General features: G+C 37.2%; 1 protein-coding gene across 1 annotated transcript in view; it reads left to right on the top strand.

Moving 5' to 3' along the window:
• BACH2 (BACH transcriptional regulator 2) overlaps positions 1–17726 on the top strand; it is a 209840-nt gene that overhangs the window by 149317 nt on the left and 42797 nt on the right. The gene's annotated exons all lie outside the window — the stretch shown is intronic.

The following is a 17726-nucleotide window of genomic DNA, read 5'->3' as shown; positions in this document are numbered from 1 at the left end:
TTTTATTTTTTTAAGAAATATGTTAGCCAAGATTGTAGTAGAAACAATTTGCATGTAAATATAGCTTAGCATTAAACTGCAATTAAACATTTACGCAGATGTTATATTTGAGTATTTCATTTACTAAGTGCTAAACTTTTATACAATTTTGCATATGTTGTTTTGCTGCGAAACGGGTGCAAAGTTTGTCATGCAAAACTTTGAGTCCTCACGTAACTTATAGTCTATGAATAGAGTTGGGATTATGACAGTCAATTCATTCTGCTGTGTGGAATGGTTGGGGTAGACCAAACTCTGCGGGCGAAATGCGTGAAACGTTGCAGCCAGATGTGGAATGAGCAAAATATTCTCATGGAACAGTTTTGAAAATTTGCATAAGAAGACCACAGTTACAAGATAGATGGAAGCCACATGGGGGTAAGAATGGTAAGGGAATGATTGTGCTGCAGCTACTTACAGTATGGAAACCCAACATTTAGTAATTTGTATAATAAAATAGACCATAATATAGCAACATTCTAGAAGTTTCTGGTAGGTAGAAAATATCTACCATGCACTAGCCAAACTATTTTTTACAGATTGGATTTTCCCGATTGAAAACCCATACAATCCCTACCCAACATCTAAAGCAGAGATGATTGTTATCTTTTATTTTTTTCTTAACAGTTGTTTAATAAAGAAATCCATGATACAATGTGTATGCATGAGGCACATTACAGGTGATAAATGTAGAAGAAGCTGCTGTTGACATTATTTTATTCTGACTACGATTATAGCCAGCATCATGTGGGTGGATCCACTCATTGGAAAACAATACAAATACCTACCTCTAGTGTTGAAAGAAGAGGACTGTACAGTCATGCCCAAAAGTTTTGAGAATGACATAAGCATTGGTTTTCACAAAGTTTGCTGCTTCAATGTTTTTAGACCTTTTTGGCAGATGTTGCTATGGTATACTGAAGTAAAATTACAAGCATTTCATTAGTGTCAAAGGCTTTTATTGACAATTACATTAAGTTTATGCAAAGAGTCAATATTTGCAGTGTTGACTCTTCTTTTTGAAGACCTCTACAATTCGCCCTGGCATGTTGTCATTCAACTTCTGGGCCACATACTGACTGATGGTCGTTCATTCTTACCTAATCAATGCTTGGCGTTTGTCAGAATTTGTGGGTTTTTGTTTGTCCACCCGCCTCTTGAGGATTGACCACAAGTTCTCAATGGGATTAAGGTCTTGGGAGTTTCCTGGCCATGGACACAAAATTTCAATGTTTTGATCGCCGGGCCACTTAGTTATCACTTTTGCCTTATGGCAAGGTGCTCCATCATGCTGGAAAAGACATTGTTTTTCACCAAACCTCTTGGATGGTTGGGAGAACTTGCTCTTGGAGGATGTTTTGGTACCATTCTTTATTCATGGCTGTGTTCTTAGGCAGAATTGTGAGTGAGCCCACTCCCTTGGATGAGAAGCAACCCCACACATGAATGGTCTCAGGATGCTTTACTATTGGCATGACACATGACTGATGGTAGTGCTCACCTTTCCTTCTCTGGACAAGCGTTTTTACAAATGTCCCAAACAATCTGAAAGGGGATTCATCAGACAAAATAACTTTACCCCAGTCCTCAGCAGTCCAATCCCTATACCTTATGCAAAATATCAGTCTGTCCCTGATGTTTTTCCTGGAGAGAAGCAGCTTCTTTGCTGGTTGCCTTGACACCAAGCTATCCTCCAAAAGTCTTCACCTCACTGTGCATGCAGATGCACTCGCACTTGCCTGCTACCATTTCTGAGCAAGCTCTGCACTAGTGGTGCCCCGATCCTGCAGCTGAATCAACTTTAGGAGACGGTTCTGACGCTCGCTGGACGTTCTTGGGCGCTTTGAACCTCTCTCCTTGGAAGTTTTTGATGTACCGATAAATGGATGTTTTAGGTGCAATCTTACTAGCAGCAATATCCTTGCCTGTGAAGCCCTTTTTGTGCAAAGCAATGATGACTGCACATGTTTCCTTGCAGGTAATCATGGTTAATGGAGAAAGAACAATGATTTCAAGCACCACCCTCCTTTTAAAGCTTCCAGTCTGTTATTCTGACTCAATCAGCATGATAGAGTGATCTCCAGCCTTGTCCTCGTCAACACTCTCACCTGTGTTAATAAGAGAATCACTGACCTGATGTCAGCTGGTCCTTTTGTGACAGGGCTGAAATGCAGTAGATATGTTATTTTTAGGATAAAGTTCATTGTCATGGCAAAGAGGGACTTTGAAATTAATTGCAATCCATCTGATCACTCTTCATGACATTCTGGAGTATATGCAAATTGCCATCATAAAAACTGAGGCAGCAGACTTTGTGAAAAATATTTGTGTCATTCTCAAAACTTTTGGCCATGACTGTAGTTTTAGGTTTGCAAAACTGTGGTCATATCAGTAATAGATTAGCACCTACCTCTTAACAGCAACCACAGTGGCTTAGTAAATTTAAACTGAGAGAAGTTGGATTGGTTTGCATATGCTATATATTAAACAATGGAGAACTTAACATGAGCTGACCCCCTCCCCTAGAAAATGTGTCTTGCTCACCTGGAGAACCTAGAATCACACAATGAAGACCCAGCATGCACTGAAAAAGGAAAAAAAACCTAGTATAATTCATTTACATTTTTGGTAAATAGTGCATGGGGTGCCAGATGATAACATGTCTGGAGAGGGATAATTCCCTCTGAGTTTGACATTTGCTTACTAGGAATGTTTAAAATCTAAAATATAAAAGGGTAAAATATCTATAAAAAAAAAACATATAAAAAAAAAATGGAATACAAATGTTTTGTAAAGAATAATTAGTAGTAGTACTAGAACTGGTGCTTTACATTTCTGGTCTGCTAGTTATTGTAGTACAAGTAAATAATGAATGATAATTAATGATAATTATGCTAGTAAATAAAATTAATTACAACAAATAAAATAAAATGTAGAAATATTTTCTTGCAAAAACCCGTCATTTGATTTGATACACACTCTCATTTGATTTTGATTTTTTTCTTTAAATGCCATCTGGTCGTCATTTTTAATGGTTTTCCACTCTTCCATATTTGTCTTTTATGTTCTAAAAGGTGTCAAAGAAAGATATAAATGGCTGTCAGGCAAGCGTACTGTGGGTCATGCCAATGTTCTGGGCAAGAAGCCATTATTCAATTAACATTACTTCATCATTGCTACTTATAGCTCCTGAGTGAATGGTTACGTTATTTCAGTGAAACACTACCCTAGACACTGCTACTGCTTGTGAGGACTGGTTTGTCACTTTGTCCGGTTGTACATTATGCCTATGGGGGATCAAGCAATGATTTGTCGATTTGGCCCTTACATCCAATAAAGCCTTCATCTTAATTTGCACCGATGGTTTCCTACTTGAAATATTAACTAAGAACATTCTATAAAGTATATTGCCTTAGTACAATTTATAGGCAGGATTTTCTTAAATGTAATATCTTGCATTATTAACACATTAATGAATACGTCGGCAGGGATTTGGAGCCTACCGTATTCTACGTCTTAACTATGCAGTCTGTCTCTGCTGTAGCTTGCTGTAGAATCTCTCTTCTCTCATTTAACAAAACATTACCAAGAAGCATGTTTGTGCAGTCTGTCTAAATATAGTTACCCATCGTCATCAGATAACACTGTTCTCCTTGGTTCATTTGAACTTTGAGGTTGTTATTCGATAATCTGGATAAACTCTCAGCAGTTACATTTTTATGCTTCTAGCAGAGCTGAAAAAAGGAGATTGAGGTGAATCCAGTGAATCATTCAGCTTATTTTATCTTGTATCCTATGCCTCATACTTGGTGATGGTAAAATGTCCAGAGTGCCGCAGAGCATTACTTACTGGTACAGGTGCTCTTATGAGAGTGGAAGACAGGTTGGCAAGTTGCTGACTCAACAAATATTCTGACAAATGCCCTACCTCTGGGAAAACATGCTGGCAATGAGATTTACTCAGAGCTACAAATACAAGCTCAGTGCTTCTTGTTTCATAGTATACTCATTTTATCAGCATTGGTAAATAATGGTTTTGTTGCTTTATAGCTAAACACAGGCAGATCCCTTTATATTTGCAATTTTATTGAGAACAGAGCCAGCGCTATCAGTAGGTGGGCCTAGGCGGTCGTCTAGAGGAGCAGAAGATGCTGCACCCTATCATGTTGGCTTATTTTCTTTGTAATGTTGTTGTGTAGCACTTAAAATATAATGTTCTACAATTTCATATTTTGCTACTTGTGTAACATGTAACTACACTTGTAATTATAGACTATTGTATATATGTCAATTGATGTCCTATATTATTTAAATTGAATAATTTAAATGCATATACTTCCTACACCTTATTAGATTTGTGGAAAGCAGATGTATTCTTGGAGGTACTGCCTAAAAACATAATTTAAACTTAGTGGAAAAATAATTGTTGTAAGTTTCAGACTAATTTGCATGTCCATAAAAACAGAAATGCCTTAAAATACGTGCAATCTCCACCTCATCCTGATCATTTGTTTTCTTGTTGATTTTTTTTATTAATGTTTTCAAACATTTCTTCTTGACCATTTAAATATCTCTTCCAGGAAATCAAAGTCTTTAGGAATTGTCTGTATAATCTAGTGGCTTATTACACCTATCTTACAATTCTACATAATTATTATTGTTGTTATTAACCTTTATATTGGGGGGGTGGTAATAAAGCAAGACTCTGTTTTAACAAACAAAGGAGTAAAAGAGCTTACAATCCATAGTAAAGTAGAAATTAGAAATGCCACAGAGTGAATATTTATCTAACCAGATTGCAATGAGAAGTTGTTTAGTGGGGCAGCTGCATGATCCAGCCATATAGCAATGTTGGTTTGAGCATAGTAAGAGAATAAATGTAGGTGAATGAACTGTGTAGAGGGGTGATAATCAGGTAGAATAGCTTATGAAAGTTAAGAGGGTGGTTCATAAATTTGATAAACTTTCCTAAAGAGTTTTCAAGGAACACTTAAAGGTTTAGAAACTGGGGAAAGTCTTGTTGTGAAAAGGAGGGAACTCCGCAGAGTGAGGGCAGCCTGAAATATGTCCTGGAGCAAGTAATGAGAGAAGCAGACCACTGGCAGAGTGGAATGAGATATTTTGACACAAGGGAAGTGATGTACAGGGTGATTCAAAAGTCGCAGTACACCCTTTTATTTCAAAAACTCTACAGGAATTGGGCCGATTGGCCAATTTCAAGATGGCGCCCATGTTTGGTACATACCATAAAAGATAGACCACGTCACCCATACCTTACTGGAGTATTCAGGTTTCCCAATTTCCTGTAGAGTTTTTGAAATAAAAGGGTGTACTGCGACTTTTGAATCACCCTGTATATTGGTGCAGTTTTGCTATTGTCTTTGTATGTTAGCAGAAGAATTTTATATTGGATTCTGTAAAGTCCTCTATTCCGATCAACAACGTGCTCAATTACTATCCTGTATACTCTGGCACCTTCTCTTTATTTCATCCCACAAAGAAAGATGAAGCATCTACTCTGTGCTTCTCCTCTTGTTCTATCTACCAATCTTCTTGCAAATCATTTGATTTGTGAGAAGACGCCTTGGGCTAGATTTACTAAACTGCAGGTTTGAAAAAGTGGAGATGTTGCCTATAGCAACCAATCAGATTCTAGCTGTCATTTATTTAGTGCAGTCTATAAAATGACAGCTAGAATCTGATTGGTTGCTATAGGCAATATCTCCACTTTTTCAAACCCGCAGTTTAGTAAATATACCCCCTTGTCTTCTGTGCTCATTCCAGCTTTAACATCTGTATTATCACTCGCCATTGAAATCTTTCCATCATTATGCTATTATGCAATTATTACACCTATTAAGAATGAAAACAAATGAAATGAAAACAAATAAATGACCCAAATTCTTGCTCAGATTACTGACCCATCCTACATCCCATGCCCTTGCAGGTGTCTTGAGAGGCTTGCCTACACTCAGATCAAGTTCCTTTCTTCATTCAGCTTCATTGGGCCCTCCACAGAGACTACACCGATTAAAGTGGTCAACAAAAAGTTCCACCCATCATCCCCTGCAAAATATTCGTTTACCTTGCTAGTACTAATAGAGAGGTGTGTGTATATAAATATATATATATATATATATATATATATATATATATATATATATATATATATATATATATACCGGTGTGTGTGTGTATATATATATATATATATATATATATATATATATATATATTTATAGATGTATGTGCTTAATTACATTCATTACACTTTTATTTTGTCGTCAAATGAAAAAAGGAGAAAAGTACAGTTTTTTTCTTCTGTACTTCAAACACCTGTCACGTGCTGTAACAAAGACACACCCACCCCGGACAAAATTAAAGGTCCTATGGATGGGAGTGTTATCCAAACCCAGAACTGCAATATCCTGAAAATGACTAAAGGTTGCCAGGGACCAACCCCTGTTGTTCTCACATACCCACCGCCATTAATTCCATAACAAAACTTAAGTCCTTCACTCAAAGTCCTGCTACCTGGCCCTGTCATTAAGCCTGTTGCTCTTGCTTGCCTATTTTATTGTGCTGTGTAACCACAGTATTGCTAAGTGCTACTCTTCATCTGACATTGGCAATTTTGGCATATTTAAGATTCAAAAAAAGCTTGGGGGGAAACCAGTTGAAACAGAAAAACATAAATAATGCATTACTAAATCCAAAAGGAATTTGGTAGACTGCCTTTCTGAGTTACATGCTTGCTCTGGCCTGCATTGTAAGCTGAGGGAAAAACAGACAGTTCGTGGGTTGTTTGTTTCCATTGCTGCAGTTGTATGAAATGTATTCTTCGAATTCTAGTTTTTTTTTTATCTTATGCTGGTTTTATTTATTTTTATATCTTACTAAACTGTTACTTTAGGAGAAGTGCGTTTTAGAACCACCCTTTTCATTTATTTAAACTTTTGCATTTTTCTTATAAAACATTGGTTTAGTTTAATTTATACATTAAATTAACCATAGGAGTGAGGTGGTTGATTTATTACATGATATTATTTCATGTGTTACTATCATGCATGTATGTTTTATGGCATTGGTTGAAATGTACTGTTCAGTATACCTGGAAGGTGTGAGAAGCATCCTCTTGACAGTATAGACCGAGGCCACATTTACACCACCTCAAATGACATTGTGAGAACACAAGTCATTTTGCAGGTCTAACTGAAAAGTGCATTAATTAAATAACTATTTATAACTATGAATTATTATATTTTAGTATTGGAAGTGATTTAATTCAGTGATAAACTAAGATAGTCAGTGCAGGGTGTACAGGCAACATCCTTTTTTAATATAATTATTGCATTTATTATTGTAATACTCCATAACTGCTGACCTGATTCAGTTGGTCATAAACTCTAAAATGCAGTAGTGACAGGTGAAATCTAATACCTTTGATTCATGTAATATGTTTTCTAAAGATTGAAATTGGCAATGTCACCTAATTACCTGTTCAATACCTTTCTTTTATGGCAGCTACCCTTAATGATTTTCAAGTCCGTCAAGTCCTGAAGTGTTATCTTTGTTTACTTACATTTTCGTAAAAAATTCGGTCTTTGGGTTAAGTTTTAAGTTGTATCCTAATAAGGTAAAATGGAAATGGTTTACATTGATGCCAGAAACTAAGTTTTTTGAGAATTGGTATACGTATAGTTTAAGATACAAAAATAAAAAACCACACCAGAAACAATACTACTTAATAAAAGTGTTGTTTACAGTTGGAAGAGATAAAAATGTATTTTGTTTTGTAGAATATTTAAAACATGGAGAAAAAAATTTGACCTGTTTCTTGTGCCTAAATATTTGTTTTGCTAGAAAACACATTGAACACAACAAAACTTTTATTTAAAGAAACATTTTGATACAACTTAACATAATACCTCTTAAACTGACATAGTGAAACATATTTTATATTATAACAAGTTGGTAAACATTCTTGGCCTGATTCATGTCTAGATGCAAGTCTATTTGTGTGACCTATCTTGCGTAAAATAACTGTGCATGCCCAGAAACCGACCTTATACCAATGAATGCAATAGCATGCGATTCATATCCGAATACAAATGATACTTACGACTTCAGAGGTGGAACGGGAGATGGAATTGGCAGATGTACAGTAAGTGCGTGCTGATACAAATGCGCCTCACTTAAGTCCTGCGTTTCTCTTAAGTACATTTAGACGTATCATTTGCGTCAGCTACAAGGCAGGTGTAAGTGCTGACTAACAGATGACTGTCACGGCATAGTCTTCATTTGGAAAAGTACATGTATGCTTGCCAGTTGCTAGCACAGATCATGTGTATGACAGTAAGGCAAGCAATAAAAACATATTATATGTACAGTACACATTAAGAATATCTTTATCATTATCCTCAGCTATTTATATAGCGCCACTAATCACGCAGCGTTGTACAGAGAACTCATTCACATCAGCACCTGCCCTATTGGAGCTTACTGTCTAAATTACCTAACATACACACACAGAGACAGACAGAGACTAAGGTCAATTTTTGATAGTTGCCAATTAAGCTTCTAGTATGTTTTTGGAAGTGTGGGAGGAAACCAGAGCACCCGGAGGACACCCACGCAAACATGAGGAGAAAGTACAAACTCCACATAGAAACGGCCATGGTAGGGAATCAAATTTATGACCATAGTGCTGTGAGGCAGAAGTGCTAACCACTATCTTGATTTATGTATTTAACTAGTTTAAAGCCTGGTTAAATGACGGAAAAATATAAGAGCGGTTTTTTTAACGTTCATGCTGTCCTTTCATTAAGTGCTCAATAACAGGGACAAACCGTACCGCACCCAATTTGACATTACCCTTATGGCAGCATTGTTTGAATAGTTTGTCACAGGGCTGCTCAGCTGCAAAATTCACAAATACTGTTCATGGGACAAAAGTTATGAGCATTAATATTTGTTTCATCAAAGTTACCAACATCAAGAATGGTGTGGCATCTTGTTCGCTGACTTTGCAGGAGGCTTTGACGTGATATTACCTCTGTCCTGTTCGCTCTTTGATTGTTTTCTCTGTGACGGGCAATTGGCTGAGGAGACATATTTGCATGGTGATGATGATGACGTTTGGTCATCAGTCATATTTTGTCATCAGCCTTTATCCCGCTCCACCCTTTGTCTTTTTGCTGCTTTTTGCTGTGCAGTTACCCCAACAGCAGACTTTTGCCTTTTAGGTGGCATTGCAGTTACACTTTATTGCTTAAATGAATTAGTGTATTCCTATTAATTTAACACTAAGTGCAAATACAATGCATAGATAGAAAATCTAGTCAATGTGGAATAGCAAAGGTCGTTCTAAATGGTAACTAACTCCATTTTTCTTATAAGCCATTTTTTATAGAAAAACCCCCATTCGGTCTGCTCCTCTCAGTTTGTTCATTCTCCAAGCTTGGGGTCACAGGGAGTACACAGAGCCTGGAGTACTGAGGCTGAGGGTATGGAATTTAGATACCATTTTACTGGAAAATGGGGAATATACTGTATATACTCTTGGAGTTTTTTATTTTTTTGTGGTGTTCCTATAAATAAAAGTAACACGAAGATCATGAATGAGAGAATGTTTCTTTAAAAGAAACATTTCCAACCATCTTGCTGCTTCATGTTGTTTTAACTGAGGACACAAAGAAGTATTGTAAAACATTTAGCTCTTAAATGTGGTGATTAAGCAACCACTGAGATGCAGCTTTCCTACAATTTCTGCCTGTGCTAATGACTCACAGACAGCCACACACAGCTTAAATCCCTCCTACAAACATTAACCATGCATGTAGGTATTATAACTCTGCATCAGAATGGTTCTGTAGGCAGAAGCCTGCTTCGATGGATATGAGAGCACAGTAGGGTGAGGTGACAGTTCTTTAATTAAATTACTCAGTGCTATTTGCATGCTGTCATTCATTATTTATATGTGAATACAACTCATGTTCTATTCTGGGAATGATTTGCAATAGATTTACAGAGTAACTGTTTATATGAGGCAACGGTTCATTCATGTTATAAAAAGAGACAGCAAGGTGTTGTTTCAACTTAGTTTACCTGTCACCAAGAGTTAACATTTTTAATTCGTCAACAAAAATTCTACATTGCTGGCAACGGCTTCATAATGCCAGTGTCAGTGAAGGTCACCTACCTTCCCTCTCTGGAAACCCTCTCAAAGCATGATGGGATCTCACTAGCAGAGAAACCGTTGCAGGTATTCTAGTAGTTTAAAGACTTTCTTCCATCCACCTACACCAGCATTGACCATGTTAATAATAAATATTAGGGCACTGATGCATTGATCAATTGGCAGAGGTCAAAGTGAAAGGACAGCACACCAAAGAATTAGTGTGGGAGACAGTGTGGAGCAGCTTAAAAACACATAGGAGGTTTAAACCCTTTTAGAATTAACTTCTGTTATTGTAGTCTTCTGTAAAACTCAGAGGGTAAATACGACGCTACTTTTATCCTTTTTAATACACGGTAAACTTGACATTTTGTTTTTTTATTTAGGCCACCGTAGATTCTTTATATTAAGTCCACTGTAATCAACTTATCATTAATGTACTGTCCCTAAAAGGGAGGCTCCACTAACCGCCATGCCATGGCTATGAAGTTGAAGTAGGTGCATATCCTATAGTACTTCCCTGGCCAGGGGGCAGTGATAAATCCCTAGATGTAGGGGGTTCTCCGATTGATAAATAGAACCCTAGATCTCATGCATTTTGTTGTCTAGAGTAAGTATAACTTTTAAGATTTAATTTTTCATATATGATACTATTATTCTTATGAAATTCTTGATTTACAAAACATTAATTAAAATCTATTAATGTGTGTCTGCACATTTTATAAACAAAATGTTATATAATGTAAAGTAAAAAAAAAAAAAAAAAAGCCTTGCATGCATTATATGCACCATAGGAGATGGTAGAACAAAATGTTACCTTTTATTTCTACAAGTACATGTGACAACTTTGGCACCACGTATGCCATATCAGTATTTGAGATTAGTAAATGTTTTCTTCCTTTGATCTATAGCCATATTATGAGTGTCATTTTGTTAGCATAAATACTAACACCATACTTGCCGACTTTCTCCCATTGCTCCCGGACATTCCGGGAGAGTTGGCAAGTATGACTAACACCAGAGTGAAAGTTTAATTTACACCAGAGAATGGGTGTTGTTTATGCTTGGGTTTCAGAAAGCCCAAGGCTTGATATCTGAGTGCTGAAAAGAAAAAAACTACGAGCACTCTTATTGTAATGTTGATAATGTAAGCTTCGTGATTATATATATATATATATATATATATATATATATATATATATATATATATATATATATATATATTATAATTATTTCTCCTGAGTCATCAGTGGCATTTTTATCTGCCACTGGCTGGTAGCTATTCACGAATTACAGGTCAGCTTATCTCAGTTTTCTTATTTGCTGGCAGTACAAGTGCTATTGTTGCAATTGAATAAAAAGTGATGAATTGTTATTAGAAAGACCATCATGATCGTGCTTTAATTTGACTCTGAAGATGCTGTAAAGGAAAATAAATTAGACATAAATTAGTCCGTTTCTTAGTCATTTCTAAGCTCATTCACTTTGATGTAAAAGTAGTCTAGCAGTAGTCTAGCACACACATGCTTTCCAGTTCTGGTGCTGGCAATGTTCATACATTTACTCCTGAAACAAAGTGTCATCTGAGTCTCCCAACAGATGCACTGTCTGATGGAAGTTGTTTCTGCTCTGAGAACATTTCTCCAAGTAGAACATTTTAGTAGTCTCGTGGGTGTTGTTAGGAAAGAGAACATACATTAAATATTCAGCAAATCATTCAGGTGAAAATGCTATAAAAAAAATATTCTGTACTTTTTACGAGTACATTTTATTCAGTTATGCACTTTTCATTTCAATAAGGTATGACTTGTGACCAATATATCATATTAATAAAAATAATATAATACGTTGAAATAATAACTGTAATCACCATGTTTTAATTTCCATAATGTGTTTTTAGTTTATACCCACTAAACTCGTAATACATTTTAGAACTCTGTGCCATACTTTCAAACATTTACATTATACAAATCTATTGCACCCTATATGACCACTAGACATGACGTGCCACCCTCTCACAACCCAAAACTTTGAGTTCCTTTTCACAGTACTGACTAAAATATATGAAAGTCACTGAGCTCTCCGCATGACCCATACTGCTAGTGTTTGACTATGGATACTACAGGACTGTATGCTTGATTTTATTTACCTGTTAACAATGGGTATACCTGAAATGGCCAAACTTACTAATTAAAAGGGGAGTGCACATACTTTTGACCATGTAGTGTATGTGCGTATGTATATTAGTTAGCCCAAATTACCACGTCATTAGGGCATGTGCCCACGAGTATTCTTTTGGTGATGGCATTAATCGGGTGATGTTGTCTCCTCATAGACGTTATTTTATTATAGATGCATTTGGAACACCCTCCTTTAAAAATCCTAAATTTGCCTTTGACCCCCACTCCCAACATGAACTGACCACTGGCATAATAATTTTAAAATTCTATTATACTCTATAGATACATATAACTCTACACCTTCCAAATATGACAAGATCATCATATAATGTTGTTATACTCTATACAGGCATACTGTACACAATTACCTGACATGACCACTCGACTTTTACCATTATTCAATTCTGTTATACTCTATACAGACAAATGAGAGTACACTTAACCAACTTGACCTGACTACTGGACATAATCGTTACACCATTCTATTATATTCTATACTATACATACATATGGGCACTTCACCTCTTTAAGCTGCCTTGTCACTGGACAAGATCATGATGGGAGAATGGACTCCATACCCATCAGACCTTCCTCCACATGCCTCTCACACCTTCCCACTTTTAATTACTTTTAACGCTGGAGCCTAAGGAGGAAGAGCAAGCAATGCAATGCACACTGCACACCCTCCTGTATACTGCATGACTTTTCTGTATTGTACAGAGGAGGTCACGTGACATGGAAATCGACTGTTCCCATTCAGTCTTGTTTTCTGCTTTCATCAAATAAGGGAACAAGCCCAATTGGTAACTGCTATGTGGAGCAAGATTTTGGGTTCCTCACGTGCAACCTCGACTGTTCCACAGGGTCACGTATTTTTTTTTTAATAATAAATATGAACAATAGTATATTTTATTAATATTAATAGTTCAACTGCTATTGATTGGGAATGTTCACTATGGTGCAATATGTTTCCAGTAATCATTTTATGATCTCTCAGCACTGGAAATCTTCCCTACAGCTCATCTCACAGCATCTGCCCACAATAGGGACTGCAAAGAAATCATGTTTGTTTAAAGTAACAGCAATCAGTGTTTCAAGGTCCAATCCCTTTGTCAAGCCCACATGTACCTGGTTCTCAGGGTTTAAAGCAGCCTCCCCAGTTATATTTTAACTGACCTGTTCCATCCCCTTAATGGGGCCCAGAGAACTGCATGCTGACACTGATTTTCCTGTGGCTCCTCTTCCATAGATGCTCATTCACCATTTTAAAAACCATCTGAGATCGGTGTGAGTGGGAGGACCAGTAAGATACTGCATGCTCTATGCTTGCAAATTCGCATTGGGCCACACATTGTTCTGCATTGGGCCAGGGTTGTGAGATGCACAACGGAACCCTTGGAAAAAAACAGCATTATTTAATTAGGTCTGTGAACCTGGAATTTCCTGACGTTTTCCACTCGTGTTAAATACCAATGCAATCGCCATGAATTTTGTACCTACCTGGTTGTTCCAGCACCTAGTTGTTTAATTCCACAAATAGGGAAAAACCTATAGATTCTACCCATATTTAAGAGTCCAGTGTTGCTTTAAAGACACCAGCTATTCCCTCTTGTGCTTCCCTGTGGTGTGCATATATGTTATTTTTAACTGCCACGTTATGACATTTAAAAGTAGATATTTGTGACTCTCTGATATTCATGATTATTCATATTGATGTGACTCTGGTGGTTGCGGCTATCTACTGATTTTCTAGCTTGATATTTCTGTTTTGCTTCCTTTCCAGCAGTGAGGATATCAGAGGCACAGGCAGTGCCTGACTGCTATGCAAGTATATAGCAAGTGTCATCTGCTGCTCATTCTCAAGCAATGCATTCCTATGCACATATTTTTTTTTTTTAGGGTAGTCTACATCACATTTGTCAGTCGTACAATCTGTCGCATGTTGTCCATGTAGTTTCTTTCATTTAATGGAATATATTTTCCAGATGCCAAGGAGTGTAATCTCCTACACGGCAGCCTAAATTAGCATAAAATAACCCAGTTCTGTCAGTTTGATTCATTTGTCCCTTTGTCTCCCTCCATATTATAAGTGCTATTAATGGTTCCAACACTTCATATGTCAAAGTCTTTCTTCCTAATGACTTGAAAACGTGGTTTATTTTCTCCTTCTCTACATTATTTTTCTCATTTAGATTTCCACTCACGTATAGATTTATGCCATGCTCTTTCATTATCAGACCGGTTGCAGCATAGGAGTGATTACATATGGTATAGGGTATGCACGCTCCCAGGGGCAGCAGCTGCTGGTGTAAGCTGAAAATAGATCCAGCCTACGCTCAGCATTTTTCCCAGAGGTCTACTATTTATTAGTAGCAGGCATGGTATAGGACAGCTTGAATCCTTATTTAGCAAGATGACTCTTTGAGTCTCAGAGCAGAACTGTGACTTTGCTCAATTACGAACTGCTGTGTAATTTATTTTTTTTATTTCTTACATCCCGGCAATGACTTCACCAAACATAAATCGCAATATAATACTGATTTATAATGAACTCAGGAAATGATGGGCTACATTTGAAGTAATAGAGCTTGACAGATCTAAGTTTTAAATTAAATAATCCTATTTGTAAGGGAACCTTTTGGTATGATAGATTGATTTAAAATGGGCTCTTTTTCATCTCACATTGTTCTCAACATTCTGTTGACCTCAAGAATATTTGTGTTCTTTCTATGTATATTACTGTAATGTATTTATATGACAACAGTTGAATTTGATGTAGTGAATTGGAAAGGTGTATAAAAATCACCCTTTAAAAGACCGTTAAAATCACATAGAAAGTATACTCCTTATGAAAAAACCTTGTCTAGTTTTTATATTTCACCATGGTGGACATCCCCAATCAATTGCAGTTGCAATATTATTAATAATATAATACATTCTTCATATTTATTCTTAAACAAAACAATGCATGCCCCTGTGGAATAGCTTTTTAGTCTAGTTTTTTATAGTGTGATCTAAATTCCTGTTTTTGTGATTTTATGGTGTCCTATTCATTTTATGAATCAAGAAGGTAACCTAAATTGTTCAGTGTATACATAACATTCTAGTGTAGTATTGTGAAAAATAAAGCTTTACCTCCCCCAGTGTTCTCGCCAGAAAATGTTGCCAGCCAGGTGGCATTAAGAAGTAGCTTGGTGGGTGGCAGTTGTAATACGCTGCAATAAGATTAAAACATTTTGGCAGTTATTGCCCACACCTGCCAGGACTGATCAGACTGGCGGTCAGTGGTCTAACACACACTGCTGGCTGTACAGTCATGGCCAAAAGTTTTGAGAATGACACAAATATTGTTTTTCACAAAGACTGCTGCCTCAGTTTTTATGATGGCAATTTGCATATACTCCAAAATGTCATGAAGAGTGATCAGATGAATTGCAATTAATTTCAATGTCCCTCTTTGCCATGACAATGAACTTTATCCCAAAGGCAACATTCCTACTGCTTTTCTGCCCTGCCACAAAAGGACCAGCTGACATCAGGTCAGTGATTCTCTCGTTAACACAAGTGAGAGTGTTGAGGAGGACAAGGCTGGAGATCACTCTGTCATGCTGATTGAGTTAGAATAAGAGACTGGAAGCTTTCAAAGGAGGGTGGTGCTTGAAATCATTGTTCTTTCTCCGTTAACCATGATTACCTGCAAGGAAACATGTGCAGTCATCATTGCTTTGCTCAGAAAGGACTTGACAGGCAAGGCAATTGCTGCAAGTAAGATTGCACCTAAATCAATCATTTATCAGATCATCAAGAACTTCAAGGAGAGAGGTTCAAAAGTTGTGAAGAAGGCTTCAGGGTGCCCAAAAATGTCCGGCAACTGACAGGACTGTCTCCTAAAGTTGATTCAGCTAGGAGATCGGGGCACTAGCATTGCAAAGCTTGCTCAGGAATGGCAGCTGGCAGGTGTAAGGGCATCTGCACGCACAATGAGATGAAGGCTTTTGGAGAATGGCCTGGTGTCAAGAAGGCCAGCAAAGAAGCCACTTCTCTCCAGGAAAAACATCAGGGACAGACTGATATTCTGCAAAAAGTACAGGGATTGGACTGCTGAGGACTGGGATAAAGTAATTTTCTCTGATGAAACCCCTTTCGGATTGTTTGGGGCATCTGGAAAAATGCTTGTCCAGAGAAGGAAAGGTGAGCGCTACCATTAGTCCTGTGTCATGCTAACAGTAAAGCATCCTGAGACCATTCATATGTGTGTTTGCTTCTCAGCCAAAGTAAGTGGACTCACTCACAATTTTGCCATGAATAAAGAATGGTACCAAAATATCCTGCAACTTCAACTTCTCCCAACCATTCACAAATGGTTTGGTGACGAACAATGCCTCTTTTCCAGCATGATGGAGCATCTTGCCATAAGGCAAATGTGTTAACGAAGTGGCTCGGGATCAAAATATCAAACTTTTGGGTCCATGGCCTTAATCCCATTGAGAACTTGTGGTCAATCCTCAAGAGGCAGGTGGACAAACAAAAACCCACAAATTCTGACAAACTCCAAGCATTGATTAGGCAAGAATGGGCAGCTATCAGTAAGTATGTGGCCCAGAAGATTGAATGACAGCATGCCAGGGCGAATTGTAAAGGTCTTCAAAAAGAAGGGTTTACACTGCAAATATTGACTCTTTGCATAAACTTAATGTAATTGTCAATAAAAGCTTTTGACACTTATGAAATGCTTAAGTGAATGAATTTTACTTAAGTATTGGTTTTCACAAAGTTTGTTGCTTTAGTGTTTTTAGACTTTTTTGTCAGATGTTGCTATGGTATACTGATGTCATTCTCAAAACTTTTGGCCATGACTGTAGTGCTCACATAGTACCTCTTACAATAGGAGAAACAATGGTTTATGCAATTATAATAGGAGTCTGTTGGCTCCAAGAGCCGGGTGGCAAGTAAAAAAAGCCGGATGAAGCACCCGGGAAATAGGGACTAGGGAGTATACTGCTCCCCATTCCCTTACATACAGCTGAAGCCCTTTTCACATCTTTAGATCAGAGTCACAATGGGATCTGACACAGATCACAAAGCCGAAACTGCAGTCAGTTCAGTTACTGTAACATCATTGACCATGTCCCTGTGTATCAATCCGCACAGTTAATTTCTATACAGCAAGTCTGCCAACCTCGCACAGTGTGCCTGCTAAATTAGAGAAGCATTTCCATCCTATCATGGCAACGTGCTGGAGAACTTTGGAAATATAATAGTGAACATATTTAAGTATAAACACTCCTTTTATTTGATGTATATTTTTCAATTCAGCAATGCATGCACTT

Source organism: Mixophyes fleayi, chromosome 3 (genome assembly GCF_038048845.1).
Source record: "Mixophyes fleayi isolate aMixFle1 chromosome 3, aMixFle1.hap1, whole genome shotgun sequence".
Classification (NCBI taxonomy): domain Eukaryota; kingdom Metazoa; phylum Chordata; class Amphibia; order Anura; family Limnodynastidae; genus Mixophyes; species Mixophyes fleayi.
The sequence above is the reverse complement of the archived record's forward strand: the minus strand, read 5'-3'. Positions and strand labels throughout refer to the sequence as shown.